Below are 13417 nucleotides of genomic sequence, written 5' to 3'. Positions count from 1 at the left end.
GATTGGGTGATCCGGAGGTGCGGGCGCGGAGTGTGATTGGTAGTTGGCGTCGTGGGGCGGGACTTGGAGAGGCAGAGACGGAACGGGGCTCTTGGATTGGTGCGCCGCGAGGCTGGGCTCGCCTCCTCCGTCGGGGCGGAGCGGAGTGAAAGAGAGAGGGGCCGGGGGAAGGCAGTGGGAGGTCGCAGGGCGGGAAGCCGGGGCTGGCGGAGCAAGGAGGAGGGCAAGAGCGAAGATAAAAAGAAACAATGAAGAGAAGAAACAATGTGAACACCACGGCTAGAATGGCCCTCTGGTGTCCCCCGCGACCTGAGCTCGCTGACCATTTAATTAGACCCAGAAGGTATTAAGTCCCATCCTCCCCCCCGCCCAAGAAAACACACCAGAGAGGTGGGGGGACTAGACCAAGCAGGTCTTACAGCGTCTTTATCTCTAGTTCTCAGCTCTGGGGAGACAGGTGTCTGCAAATGCTTCGCGGAGGGGTTGATTTGGAGCTGTTCGCCACCAACCTGTGATAGACCCAGCTTCTTCCATCCCAAACTGCTACCTGAAGCCTTTTGTCATTGACTAGATAAGAAACTAACTAGATTAACTGCCCTGGGTGCAGAGACCGCTTCCGGAGCCTTGAACCTCCCAGGCCTTGGACATACGTCGTTCATTCATTCGGTCCCCAAATGCAGTGAGCCTGGTGAGCCTGCGCTCTCCAACCTCTCCAAGCGCAAGAACAGGTGAAGCAGACAGCGACAAATCTGGCGGATGAGGATTGTAATAGGGGGCTTACAGGGAACTGGGGGTGCTCAGTGGAGGCAGGGTGGTGGGAATGGGAACTCAGAAGGCTTCCGACACAAAATAATCCAAGCCACCTACAGGATGCATGCGCTGGCTTAGACAGGGTCCAGGGAGAGGGAGCCTCCAGAGGCCCAGTGGCCAGAGAGAACAGTGCCCCAGAAAGCTGTGAGTACCTCCATCTGGCTGCATTTTGGCAGTAGGGGGCGGGAGTGGGGGGGGCGGCAATTAGGCAAGCGATGGGGATGGCTCTGTGATTGAGTGTGGACCTAGGAACCAGGAAGTCCCGGTTGGATTCCCGGTCAGGGCACAGGACCGGGTTGTGCGCTGAATCCCCAGTAGGGGGCGTGCAGGAGGAAGCGATCCATGATTCTCTCTCATTGATGTTTCTCTCTCTCTCTTTCTCTCCCTTTATCTCTGAAATCAATAAAAATATATTTTAAAAGAGATGGGGCTGGAAAGTCTGTAGTGGGTGGATCTTGAGTCTTGTAGACCACAGTAAGGAAAGGAGTCATTTGCACATTTTGAGCAGGAGAGTGACCCAGACAAATTTTTTGTTGTAAAGAGCTTACTCTGACTGCAGGTAGAATGGAGGGGAGAAGGTGGGAAACAGGCGAAGGGCCTGTTGTGATCCAGGCAAGAGATGATGATGGTGGAACCTCAGCGCTGGGGGGAAACGAGAGGGTGGGTCTGAGGGGAATTTGAGAGACAGATGGATTAGATTTGGAGATGAGTTAGGTCCATACATGTAACTTGAGAACTCAGATTTCTGGTTTCTTCCTGCTTCCCAACCAGAAAAATGGGTGTCCACCTGTACAGGGTGGGGCAAAGTAGGTTTACAGTTGTTTGTATGGACAATAGTTCAATAATTAATAAATAATAATATAAGAATAAACTGATTTGCATACTCCCAACTGTAAGCCTACTTTTGCCCCACCCTGTATTTCTCTCCAGTTTATCCCATAATTTAGAGAACACCAGATAGAAGAATAATGATATTAGCAGCTCCCATTTATGTACCCCCATTTACAGCCAAGGAAGTTGAGGTCTGGAGACTTTACTTGGGGTGTGTTCTCATTAATCCTGGAGGGGCCTGCTCCACGGGGCAAGAGCCTATGGCTATCTGACCCCAGGAGGGGGTTTCAGAAGAGGGAGCCAGCCAAGGATGTCCCAAGACCTGGCTGGCTCCTCAGCTGTGACCATGAGTAACCCCGGGCCACTCTAACAGGAAGCAGGGTGGGGGCCTGGCTGCCAGGATTAGCTCTGGTGGGTATTCATCTCTTTGCAACCTCAGGGCTGGGGACCCAGGAAGTTTCCCTTCCTTCATTTCCCAGATGATGCCTGGGGTAGAGAGAGAGTGTGATATCAGAATAGGATGCTTCATCCGGGGTGAAACAAGCTTGAACTAGAGTCCTAGCTCCACTGCACTGAATACCAACCTTCCCAGGAAACATGAAGGGCTTCAAGAGATTGTAAGCAGCTTAGGCTGGAGGGTTGTAAGGAAATGTTAGAGAGGGTGATTGGGTTGAGGGTCCTAATGGACATGGGATGGTCAAGGAAGGTCTCTATGAGATGTTATCTCAACCCAGACTTCACTAATAAAGGGGACCCAGGCACAGGAAGCTCCGGGGTCTGAGGCAGAAGCTGGCATGTTTGGGGGGATTCAGTGTGACTGAAGGGGAGGAGAGGGAGGAAAGAGGCATGAGGTCTGGCAGGAGCCTGCTCCCATGGGCCCTGTGGGCCTAGTTTAGAATTTATTCTGAGCCCAAGGGGACACCATTGGAGGATGTAAGCAAGCTAGTGACAAGATCCAAAATGCTTTTTTAGAAGTTGCCTCTGGATGCTCTATGGAGGATGGGTTGTCAGGAGCATGAACAGAAGCAGGCGGCCGGGTAAGGAGGGTATCACAAGCATCCCAGCGGGAGAATCGTGGCTCAGACCAGAGTGCAGCCAGGGCGACGGGAAGAGAAAGGGCACACATTTCAGAGGAGGAGCTCAGCACATGCTGTGCAATGGTAACAGTTACTCAGTTAGACTTTTGAATGTTCCCAGGGTTGTTTTTTTGTGTTTTTTTAATCCTTACCTGAGGACATGCTTATTGATTTGAGAGAAGGGGAAGGGAGAGAGAGAGATTGATGTGAGAGAGTAATATCTATCAATTGCCTTCTGCTCTGACCGGGGATTGAACCTGCAACCCAGGGACATGTGCTTAACTGGGACTCAAAACCCCTTAACCTTTCAGTGTGCGGGCTGATGATCTATCCACTGAGCCACACCTGCCAGGACTAGAGGGCAATTTTTACTCTTTTAATAAAAATTCTTGGGTATTGTTTGATTTTTATAGTATGATGAATTGTGTTTATAATGTAATAACATATGTTAGATAGATGGATATAATATGATAAACAAAAGCCGATGCTTCTCCGTCACCCTCTGGATAAAATCCAAGTATCTTAGTCTAGCATTCAGGCCCCTCGGTAAGCAGCAGCTCAGCCCCTCCCTGCTTGCTTCCCTTGGGCTCCTGCAGCCCTGCCCAAGGGTCCTGTCCTTGTTCCCCTGCCCGCCTGGTGACACCTACTAAGTGTCAAACTTCAGCTCAAGCACCCTCTTCCACCCCGTTCCCTCCACATCAGGCACAATGTTCACTCCCTCCTCTGTGCCCCCAAGCTGCCAACGACCTGTGTGCAGAGAAAATGAGGGTGCCTGGCCTTCTGTTTTTTGTCACAATATCTGGTGCATATTTGGCACTCCTTGGAAGAGAGGGAGGGAGGGCAGGAGGAGAGAAGGAGAAAGAAGGAAAGAAAGGAAGGGAATGCGAAAGAAACAGAGAAAGGGGAAACTGAGGTAGGGGTGGAGAATGTCACGCCCAAATCGTCCCTAAGACAGCTACCCAGCTGGCCCGCTTTCTCAGTCACCTGACACCCAGCACAGAGCGCCACGCCACACTGCCTTCCCAGCCCTGCTTGCCAAGGGCGGTCGGTGCTGATTCACCGGTGACGGGGCTCCAGCTATTTGCAGAACTGGAATGGCAGCCGGGCCACCCCAGCAGCTGACCAAGGAGCTATTGATTTGTCCTGGGCTTCTCGGTAATATGTGAGCCAGTCACACAGGAGATAAAGGCTCCAAAGAAGTCGCCCATGGTGATCTGTCCTGCTTCAACCTCCCACGGCCAAGTCCACAAGTCTCCCCGTTGATCAGCCAACTCTGCCCTTTCCAACCCAAGCCTGACCATCACAGAGGGTAGTCATGGTTCAGAACACGGGATCCGAGTCAGGCGGCCTGGGGTTTCCACCCAGGGGTTACTGAGTCAAAGGGTATTTGCATATTTACTGTTGAATGATGCTGCCAAACTGCCTTCCAAAGAGGTCAGACCCAGTCATACTCCCACCAACTGTATAAAGACAGTGCCTGCTCTCCCACTTTCTCCATCTTTCCCATCTGTTTGATGAAAAAGAAAAAAGAAAAAAAGCTATGCTGTGGTGCTTGCATGTCTTACACTGGCATTATAGCACCTTGCCATAGTTTTGGCAGTTTGAATTCTGTAAATTGCCTGGCCCTATCCTTTGTCCATATTTTATTTTATTTTTAATTGTTAAATTCTCACCCAAGGACATGCTTTCATTGATTTGAGAGAGAAAAGGAAAGAGAGAAAGAGAGAGAAAAAACAAAACAAAACAAATTAAAAGAGAGAGAGAGAGAGAGAAACAATGATCAGTCCGCAACCTAGGTAGGTGCTCTAACGGGGAATTGAACCCACAACCTTTCAGTATATGGGACTGTGCTCCAACCAACCGAACCACACTGGCCAGGCCTTTGCCCATATTTTAAATTGAAGTACTCATTTTTTTTTGTTATATATTTGTAGTAGCTTATTACAGACATATTGTGAATATCACCCTCTGTTACCTATATTGAAGCATTTCTTCCACTTAGTTGTCTCTGGACTTTGCTTATGGTGTCTTTTTGCCTCACAGAAGCCCTTATCAAGCCCCAGCTCAGAGGAGTCCGCCTACTTCAGTGAAGTGAGCACTAGATCGGGAGTTAGGAGCCTGGGTTTTGAGCTCCACCCTGTCACTGACTCACTTGTCACTTTGATCCAGTTCCTGACCTCTCTTTCTTCGCCTGTTGAAGAAGAGCGTTGAATTAAATGAGCTCTGAGGTCCTGTCCACCTCCGTGATCTAGAGCAGCACTATTCATGGAACTTTCCACGTGAAGGACACATCCCATAGCTGCACTGCCCAGTGGTAACTGCTCACTACGTGGGTAGTGAGCACTCAAAATGTGGCTAGCGCCCTGGCCAGGTTTTCTCAGTGGTTAGAGCATCAGCCCGCAGACCAAAGGGCCCCAGGTTTGATATCTGGTCAAGGACACTACCTGGGTTGCAGGGGCATGTGCGAGGAGTGCATTGTGGGAAGCAACAATCGATGTGTCTCTCATCTCTCTCTCTCTCTCTCTCTCTCTCTCTCGCCCTCCCCCTCCACTCTCTAAAAAATCAATGAAAAAAATATCCTCTGGTGAGGATTAACAAAACAAAATGTGGGTGAGGAACTGAGTTTTAAATTCCATTTAAATGGAGAGTCCGTCTGTAACTTGGGGCAGATCACTCAGCCTCTCTGACCTCAGTTTCCCCGTCTGTCCAGCAGGGCCCACAGTAGTTCCTGCCTCCTGGGGCTATCGAGCGCATTTGACTAGTGAGTGTGCAAAGGCCGAGGTCCAATGCCCAACCCGATGCTGTGCAAAATCAGACGATTTCAGGTGCGTTTACTGCATTTCCGTCGTGTCCGGAGACCCTCGGGCGGCTTCCCCCAGAGCAGCCTGTCTCCCGCCACGGCGTCCAGGCCAGCTTTCCCCTCTTGATGCAGGGCTTCGGCTCCCACCTGCTTTCAGCTCAGGACTCCAACTTGCTGACAGAACAAAGTCCAAACTTCAGTGTTCTGGCTCTGAGAACTGGCCCTACCCTGGCAGGACTGTCATTACTCTGGCCCACAGCTCAGCCCGGTGTCTGCTTCCTACCACAGCCTTCCAAGGTCTGCCAAGCACTTCATTCGTTCACATCATTCATTCCTTTTTTTAAAAAAAAAAAATATATATATATTTTATTGTTTTTTTCACAGAGAGGAAGGAAAAGGGATAGAGAGTTAGAAACATCAATGAGAGAAACATTTCGGCTGCCTCAATTCTTAAGGGAGAAAAATGAGCTTTTTTTCTTTCTTAGCCAAAAATTTTTTGGGCCATTTTGATTGTGAAAAGATAATCTTTTTTAAAAATATATTTTATTGTTTTTTTCACAGAGAGGAAGGAAAAGGGATAGAGAGTTAGAAACATCAATGAGAGAAACATTGATCGGCTGCCTCCTGCACGCCCCCTACTGGGGATGTGCCCACAACCAAGGTACATGCCCTTGACCGGAATCGAACCTGGGACCCTTCAGTCCCCAGGCCAACGCTCTATCCACTGAGCCAAACCAGCTAGGGCCATTCATTCCTTTTTGACTGACATGTTTTTCACACCATCTGCCTTGGGCCTGGGGCTGTGGTTCAGGGATGAGGGGGAACACAGAGGGGCCTGACCTGGTGTGTGTGGTCAGGGCAGGCTAGCCCGAGGAACAGGCATGTGAGCCCAAGCCTGATGAGTGGGTAGAAGTCAGCCAGGACAGAGGGGAGTCGGAGGGGAAGTCTGAGCTGAGAGAATGCAGAGCCCGGGATCTGCAGGAGGCCCACAGGAGGCCCTGCAGGCCATGTTAAGGATGTTGTGCTTTATCCTAAAGGTAATGGGGAGCCATGGAAGGTACAGAGAGAGGATGGTGTAATTATTCCAGGCCAGCTCCCTACCTGACCTTTGCCTCCTGGTAAGGCTCAGGAATTTACCCCCTTCCACTTTCCCTTCTCGGCCTGCCCCTGGGTCTCCAGATAACTTCACGACCACGTAGGTTCGCAGGGCCTTGCTTCTGCCTGAAATGACCTGGGGTCAACTCCCAGCCCTGCCGCTCCCTGGCCCTCTTGCTTCAAGCAAGTTCTTCTTTCACCTTCAGTGTCCTCACCCATAAAGTGGAGGTAATGACAGCCTTGCCCAGTTACACACATTGTGCGAGAAGAGACTATGGCACAGAGCCACTGAGGAAGCGGCGTCCAGTGGAATTCCTTCTGTGCAAAGTCAGACCAAAACCATGAAGGGGCTTCCTGAAGGACGCCTTCCGGAGGGGGCGGCCCATTTCCCGGAAGTGCCCCATGGCCACCAGCCCGCCCTGGGCTGGAGGGAAGGGCTGGCTCAGGCCTTTCTCAGGCAGCCTGACCATGTGCTAGGAGACCTTCCGAGCTCGACTCGGCCTTCTGGACCTTCTCGGACCCCACCCTGCCCCCCACCCAACACACACACACACACACCCAGTGGGCCAGGCGTCAGCAGGTGGACACGGAGCTTACATAAGCGGGCAGGAGTCCGACACCTTTCACCCAGTGCTCAGGGCCGTGTTTCCTGCCGTTCCCAGCTCACCTCCTGTCCTCCCAGGTACTGGCACACACACAGCCCTTTAGCCCTTGCTGAGCCCTGCTGATTTTCTGAGTTCTTAGTCACAGTCCTTCCTGTCAGCACAGCTATTATATTCAAACATGAAAATCATCAGTGGTGAGGCATCGGGGACAATGGGGGAGCCAGGGGGAGCCAGGGGGAGCAGCTGGGACAGGGAAATCAAACCGGCATGTGAGTCTTGGCCTCCTCCACTACCTGTTAGCTCTGTGACCTGGAGCCAGCTGCTTGGAGTCGCTGAGCCTCAGTTTTACAGCTGTAAAATGGGTTTAGTGGCCAAACTTTTTTTTTTTTAAATCCTCACCTGAGGACATTTTTCCATTGAGTTTCAGAGAGAGTAGAAGAAAGAGGGAAAGACAGAGAGAAATATCGATGTGAGAGAAACACATCGATTGGTTGCCTCCTACACGTGCCTCGAACAGGGCCCAGGCTGGGGAGGAGCCTGCAACCGAGGTACATGCCCTTGACCAGAATCGAACCTGGGACCCTTCAGTCCACAGGCTGATGCTCTATCCACTGAGCCAAACCGGCTAGGACCAAATTTTTTTTTTTAATCCTCCCTGGAGGATATTTTTTAAAATTGACTTTTAGAGAGAGAGGAAGGATGGGGGGGGGGAGAAAGAGAGAAACATCAGTATAAGAGAGAAACATTGATAGATTGCCTCCCATACTTGCTCCAACCAGGGATCAAATCCATAACCTAGGTATGTGCCCTGACCGGGAATCGAACTCACAACCTTTTTGGTGTATAGGATGACTTTCCAACCAACTGAGCCACCCAGCCCCAGGGCTGGCCATACTTTGAGGATTCCACGAGGTGATAATGTATATAAAGAACTTTGTAAATTACCTGGCACATGGGAAGTGCCTATCAAACGTTGACTATTAATATCACACTCTGTGTTGTAACCTGTCCCTTCTACTCAACTCATGATGGACCTCTTTTCAGTGATAGTAGGGAACCTAACACTTGGGCTTTCGGACACATCCCACACTCCTGACTGCCTGGGATCATGGGGCTGTGAGCTGGGAACCCTGAATGTTCATGTCCTATTTGGCCTGGGTCGCATCCTCCCAGTTCTCAGTCCCCACTTTTCACTTGTGGCACAACAGGGGGAGTGAGGGTGGGGGTTTCTAAGGGCCCTAGAGACCCAAGACCCTGCACCTCAGTTTTTCCTTCCTTCATTCCTTCAACAAACATTGCTCAACATTCAAATTCTGACTCTGCCCCTTGACTGTGTGACCTCAGTTTCCAGATCTCTACAATGGGAATATACCACTTACTTCCCTGTGATGTTATGCATAGTGCATGAGTTGACATTTGTAAAGTGCTTAGAGTAGTGCCAGCTTGACTAAAACAAAAGCCAAAAGCAGAGTGCCCACTATGTGCCTGGCATTGTTATAAGCACTGGGGGTACAAGTGGAAACATTCACAACAGGCCAGAGGATTGGTTGGGTGTGGGTAGAAATCAGTACCAGGGACACAGCCCAAGACCAGGCAGTTGGCTTTAAAGAAGGCCTTGGTGTTGTCACTTCTCTTTCTCTAAACAACAGCTTCTGTACTGATCTCACCCTGGGGACCATGCCCCAGGCTGAGCACTGTGCTCCTCAGATCTCCTCAGATGCCATCATTGCTATAGACTGAAGGTTTGTGTGTCCCCAAAAGTCGAATGTTGAAATCCTACCCCCCGATGTGATGGTATTTGGAGAGCAGCTTTGCGGGGAAATGTTGAAATCCTCCAATATGATGGTATGTGGAGGTAAGACCTTGGAGAGGGTCATTAGGTCATGAGGGTGAAGCCCTCATGAATGGGATTAGTGCCCTTTTACAAGAGACCCCAGAGAGCTCCCTCCCTGCTTTCACCAGGTGAGGACCCAGCAAGATGACAACCCTTTATGAACCAGGAAGCAGGTTCTCACAAGATCCCCAGTCTACCGTCTCCTTGATCTTAGATTTCCCAGCCTCCAGAACCCTGAGAAATAAATGTTGTTTATACACCACCCAATCCGTAGTGTTTTGTTACAGCAGCCCGAATAGACTAAGAAAATCATTATCCCCATTTCACAGAGGAGTTGATGTCTGTCCCTCCCAGGGCCTAGCACGGTACGGGGATCCAGCGAGTGAGTATTGAAGGAAGGGAAAGGTTGCCTCCTGTACATGCCCAGATGAGGGATCAAACCCCCAACCCTTTTGGGTGTATGGGATGCTGCTGCCACCAACTGAGCCATCCGGCCAGGGCTAAACACACACTCTTAAGCGACCAATGGGTCAAAGGGAAATTGGAAAATATCTGGAGGACAAATGAAAACAAAGACAATTTTTTTTTATGAGTTCTCACTCATTTTGTTCAGCTCGACAATTTTTTTTTTTAACAAAGACAAAATGTATGGGATGTACAAAGGCAGGACAAAGAGAGAAGTGTATAGCGGTCAATGCCCACATTAGAAAAAGGAAGACAGCCCTGGCCAGTGGTTAGAGCATTAGCCTTCGGACCGAAAGGTTGTGGATTCAATTCCTGGTCAAGGGCAGGTACCTCAGTTGCGAGTTTGCTCCCCACCCCACCCCTATCCCCACTGGGGCAAGTGCGGGGGGCAACCAGTCGTTGTGTCTCTCTTACATCGATGTTTCTCTCTGTCTCCCCTGAATTTCACTCTCTCTACAAATCAATGAAAAGAATATCCTCGGGTAAGAATTTTTTTAAAAAGATCTCCAAGCAAAAATAACACATGCTCATCATCTAAAAATTCAAGCATTGCACAATTTTACACTATAAAATGTGAAAGTTTGAAAAATGAAATTCCCCAGACAGAACCTCTGTTAACAGTGGGGTTTAGATGTTTCGGATAGCTTTTTCAAAGCTTGTAGTAATCGTATCTTAAAAAAAAAAAAGAGAGGAATAATACAATGCACATTATTTTGTCCCTTTTATGTTGTTTTGTTTTAGCTCACAGGGACTCAGAGGCTGTGTCTCGCTGGGACGTTCTCTTCCTGCGCTGCCCAGTTAGTTGTCAGTGGTGAGGGCGCCCATGCAGGATATGCTTGGAGCATTTGCAGGTTTTAACTATTTCCAGCCACTTTGCAGTGAGCAGCCTTGTAAATGCACGCTGTGTGCTCGTGGGGCATCTGTGGCGGAATATTTGCAGAAGTAGAACCGCGGGGCTACAGGTCAAGAACATTAAGGTTCCCTCTAGAAGGGCAAAACCAGCTTTGACCCAAGGGTAGAGAGGGTCAGTTCCCCTCTCCTTGCTGCCCTGCAGCCGTCTTCGCCCAGCCGCCTGTGTGAGCCTCAACTGTGCTGTCTTGCCCTGCTGCGTGGTTGGTCCCTGGCCCTGGAGCACGACCCAGCCTCTTGTGACTGCCATTGGGATCCAGAAATGGATGATTCTTGTCAAGAATATCCATCAGATGGCTGAGGCCAAAGCACTTCTCCACCCTCAGTGTTTGCTTTTGATCTCAGTGTCCAAATAAGGCCTTTGGAGAGAAGCCAGGGCTGGTCTGCGTGAACCGGGCTCCACTTCCAAGGTGAGCAGTTCCCCAGGCCTGTGATTAGCATCTCCACGCCTGGGTAGCCGGGCCGGCTGAATTCCCTTCCAGAATCCAGCGAACAGCTTTTTCCCTGAATCATCGTGACTCCTGCAAACCCGGCACTAAAGCGATTAGTGTCCTCTGGGTCCCTTGGGAGCACACATCTCCCGCATCCACAGGTTTGTCCTGCTGCTGCCTCAGAGAGCTGCCGGCTTTCAGCTGTGATGACAGGCGGGGAGGCAGGGCAGAGTCACACAGTCACCTGGAGGCCAGGGCAGGGTCACCTTTGCCTGGGGTGACCTTCAGCAAAGTGTTCGCCTTATCTGGATCACACTGTGCATGCTGTTCCCTCTCACCTGGGCCTCTTCCTCACACGCTGCCCTCACTGCTTTGCCTGCTCATTCCTTATCACTCTCTAGACCTCAGCATCACTTCTGCAGAGAAGTCCTCCCTGACCCCTCCAGGCAAGGATGGGCCCTTTTCTAGATCATCTCAGAGCACCAAGCTTGCAGCACTTAAAGTAACAGTGACAGTTCACGACGTGGGTTATTGCTGTGTATGGCTACCTTCCCCCCTCGAGACGTGTGTCTTGGGCTGCATCCCTGTGCCTGAAACAAACACCAGTGCGTAGGGGGCAGTGGTTATGAGCAAGACATCAGAGCCAGGCTGCCCAGCTCTGAATCCTACCTCTGCGACCTCGGGCAAGTTCCTGAGCCTCTTTGCGCCTTAGTGTTCCCATCTGTAAAATGGAAATGCTAGTGCCTACCTGTTGGCGTTGTGAGGAGAGTTTCATGGGTGAATCGATATGTGAGATGCTCGGATGGATGCCTGGCCCTTAGAAGGTGCTGGATCAGCGCGGACATTCGTGTTAAATGCTGCTGGTTAGACAAGGTTCTCCAACGTTCCATCCGGAGCAGGCACTGGTGTCTGCATGCTCAGCATCCTCCTGCGTGGAAATTGCTTATCCTGTCGTTTTATTATAAAAAGCATGCTTTTCATTGTGACTCGTTGTGGCGGCTGTGTTGGTGTTTCCGCCGTGGACGGGAGCTGTGGTGAGGGTAATGAGAAGCCCCCCAGAATCACCATTATTCGGATTCCTCTGCTCACTCGCTCGCTCTGTGTGTACCCTCCCAACTGCTCCTACCGGCAAAGGCTGGCCGTCCCTCCATAACCTAGTTCATATTCCTCACAGGGCTCTTGCCATCCTTGTGGGGGCAGAGCTGTGCTGCCCGAGGGCAGGGGTCTGAGCTGCTGTCACAAGGGGCGCGCTGTGCACAGACCTGGGTGGGGAACCAGGCTGGTTTGCGAATTCTGGGGGCCCTCAGGTCCGCTGCCACATAGGAGGCCACCAAGCTGTCTGCAGTCTACACCTTGCAGTCAGATTTGCTCTGCAGAGTGCAGTGGCCAGCCTTTGGGGAGTGGACCAGCCCATCCCAGCTCCTTCTCTGAGAATCCCTTGAGAACTCCTTTCGAAGGCATCTATACTAATAAAAGGGTAATATGCTAATTAGACCAGGAGACTGGATGTCTTCCGACCATCTGACTTCCTTCTAGACAAAGCCACAGTGGTGGGGGCTGAGGCAGAGGCGATTGGGGGTGATCAGGCTGGCGGGGGTGGGGGGGGCAGTTAGGGGCGATCAGGCAGGCAGGCCAGTGAGCAGTTAGGAGCCAGGGGTCCCAGATTGTGAGGGGTCCTGAATTGGAGAGGGTGCAGTTGGGCTGAGGGGATTCCAGGTCTCCCCCCGCCCCTATGAATTTTGTGCACGGGGCCTCTAGTCTACTATATTTGCCCTCCCCCGCATTGGCTGACTGGGTACCACATGATCCAAGACGAGCCAATCAGGTTCTATTTTGGGAATCTGGCTCAGAACTAGTCTTCATTGGCACTTGAACTACCCACCATGGGCACATCCATCTGCCCAAAGGTAGCCCCAGGCACTAAGAATTGAGGAGGGTCCTGGCTTTCCAGGCCCTTGTTTCTGTCCCTTGGGAGTTGGGCCGCACTGCCTGCTCCTTCTATATGTCCCACCCCATTCTTGGGTGCCCCGACTCATTCAAACCCTGCACACATTTCCCCTCCTGGCTGGCCCTGATTCTGCAGAGGAAACGCTGGGGCCCCTTCCACGGGTGATTGACTGGTCCTTCCCCCGGCCTTCCGCCTTCCGGGAAGCAGCTGCAGGGCTGCTCTCGTCACTGCCCTGGGGGCCGCTGCGCCTGGGGACCAGCTTACAGGAAGCCCTGGAGGCTGGGTCACCTCCCGCCTCTGGAGAGGATGCTGGAGAGGATGCGCAGGGAGGAGGGAAGCCGAGGCCCTCTTAGGGTGCTTGTTTGGTTTTCCTCTTGCCAAATGGAAATTGCTTTATTTATTATAAATATAAATGCAGACATGTGGTTGTTTAAAAAGCATTAAGCAAATGCAGGAAATGTTAAAGAGAAAAAGTCAACTTCACCTCTGATCCCATCACCCAGAAAATATACACATGCAAACGCTTTCTTTCCCTGAAAGAAAATCAGATTGCATATACTGTTGGAATCCGTCTTTTTTTTTTTTTAATCCTCCCCCTAAGGATAATTTTTTT

This window comes from Myotis davidii, unplaced genomic scaffold (genome assembly GCF_000327345.1).
Source record: "Myotis davidii unplaced genomic scaffold, ASM32734v1 scaffold142, whole genome shotgun sequence".
Taxonomy (NCBI): domain Eukaryota; kingdom Metazoa; phylum Chordata; class Mammalia; order Chiroptera; family Vespertilionidae; genus Myotis; species Myotis davidii.
The sequence above is the reverse complement of the archived record's forward strand: the minus strand, read 5'-3'. Positions refer to the sequence as shown.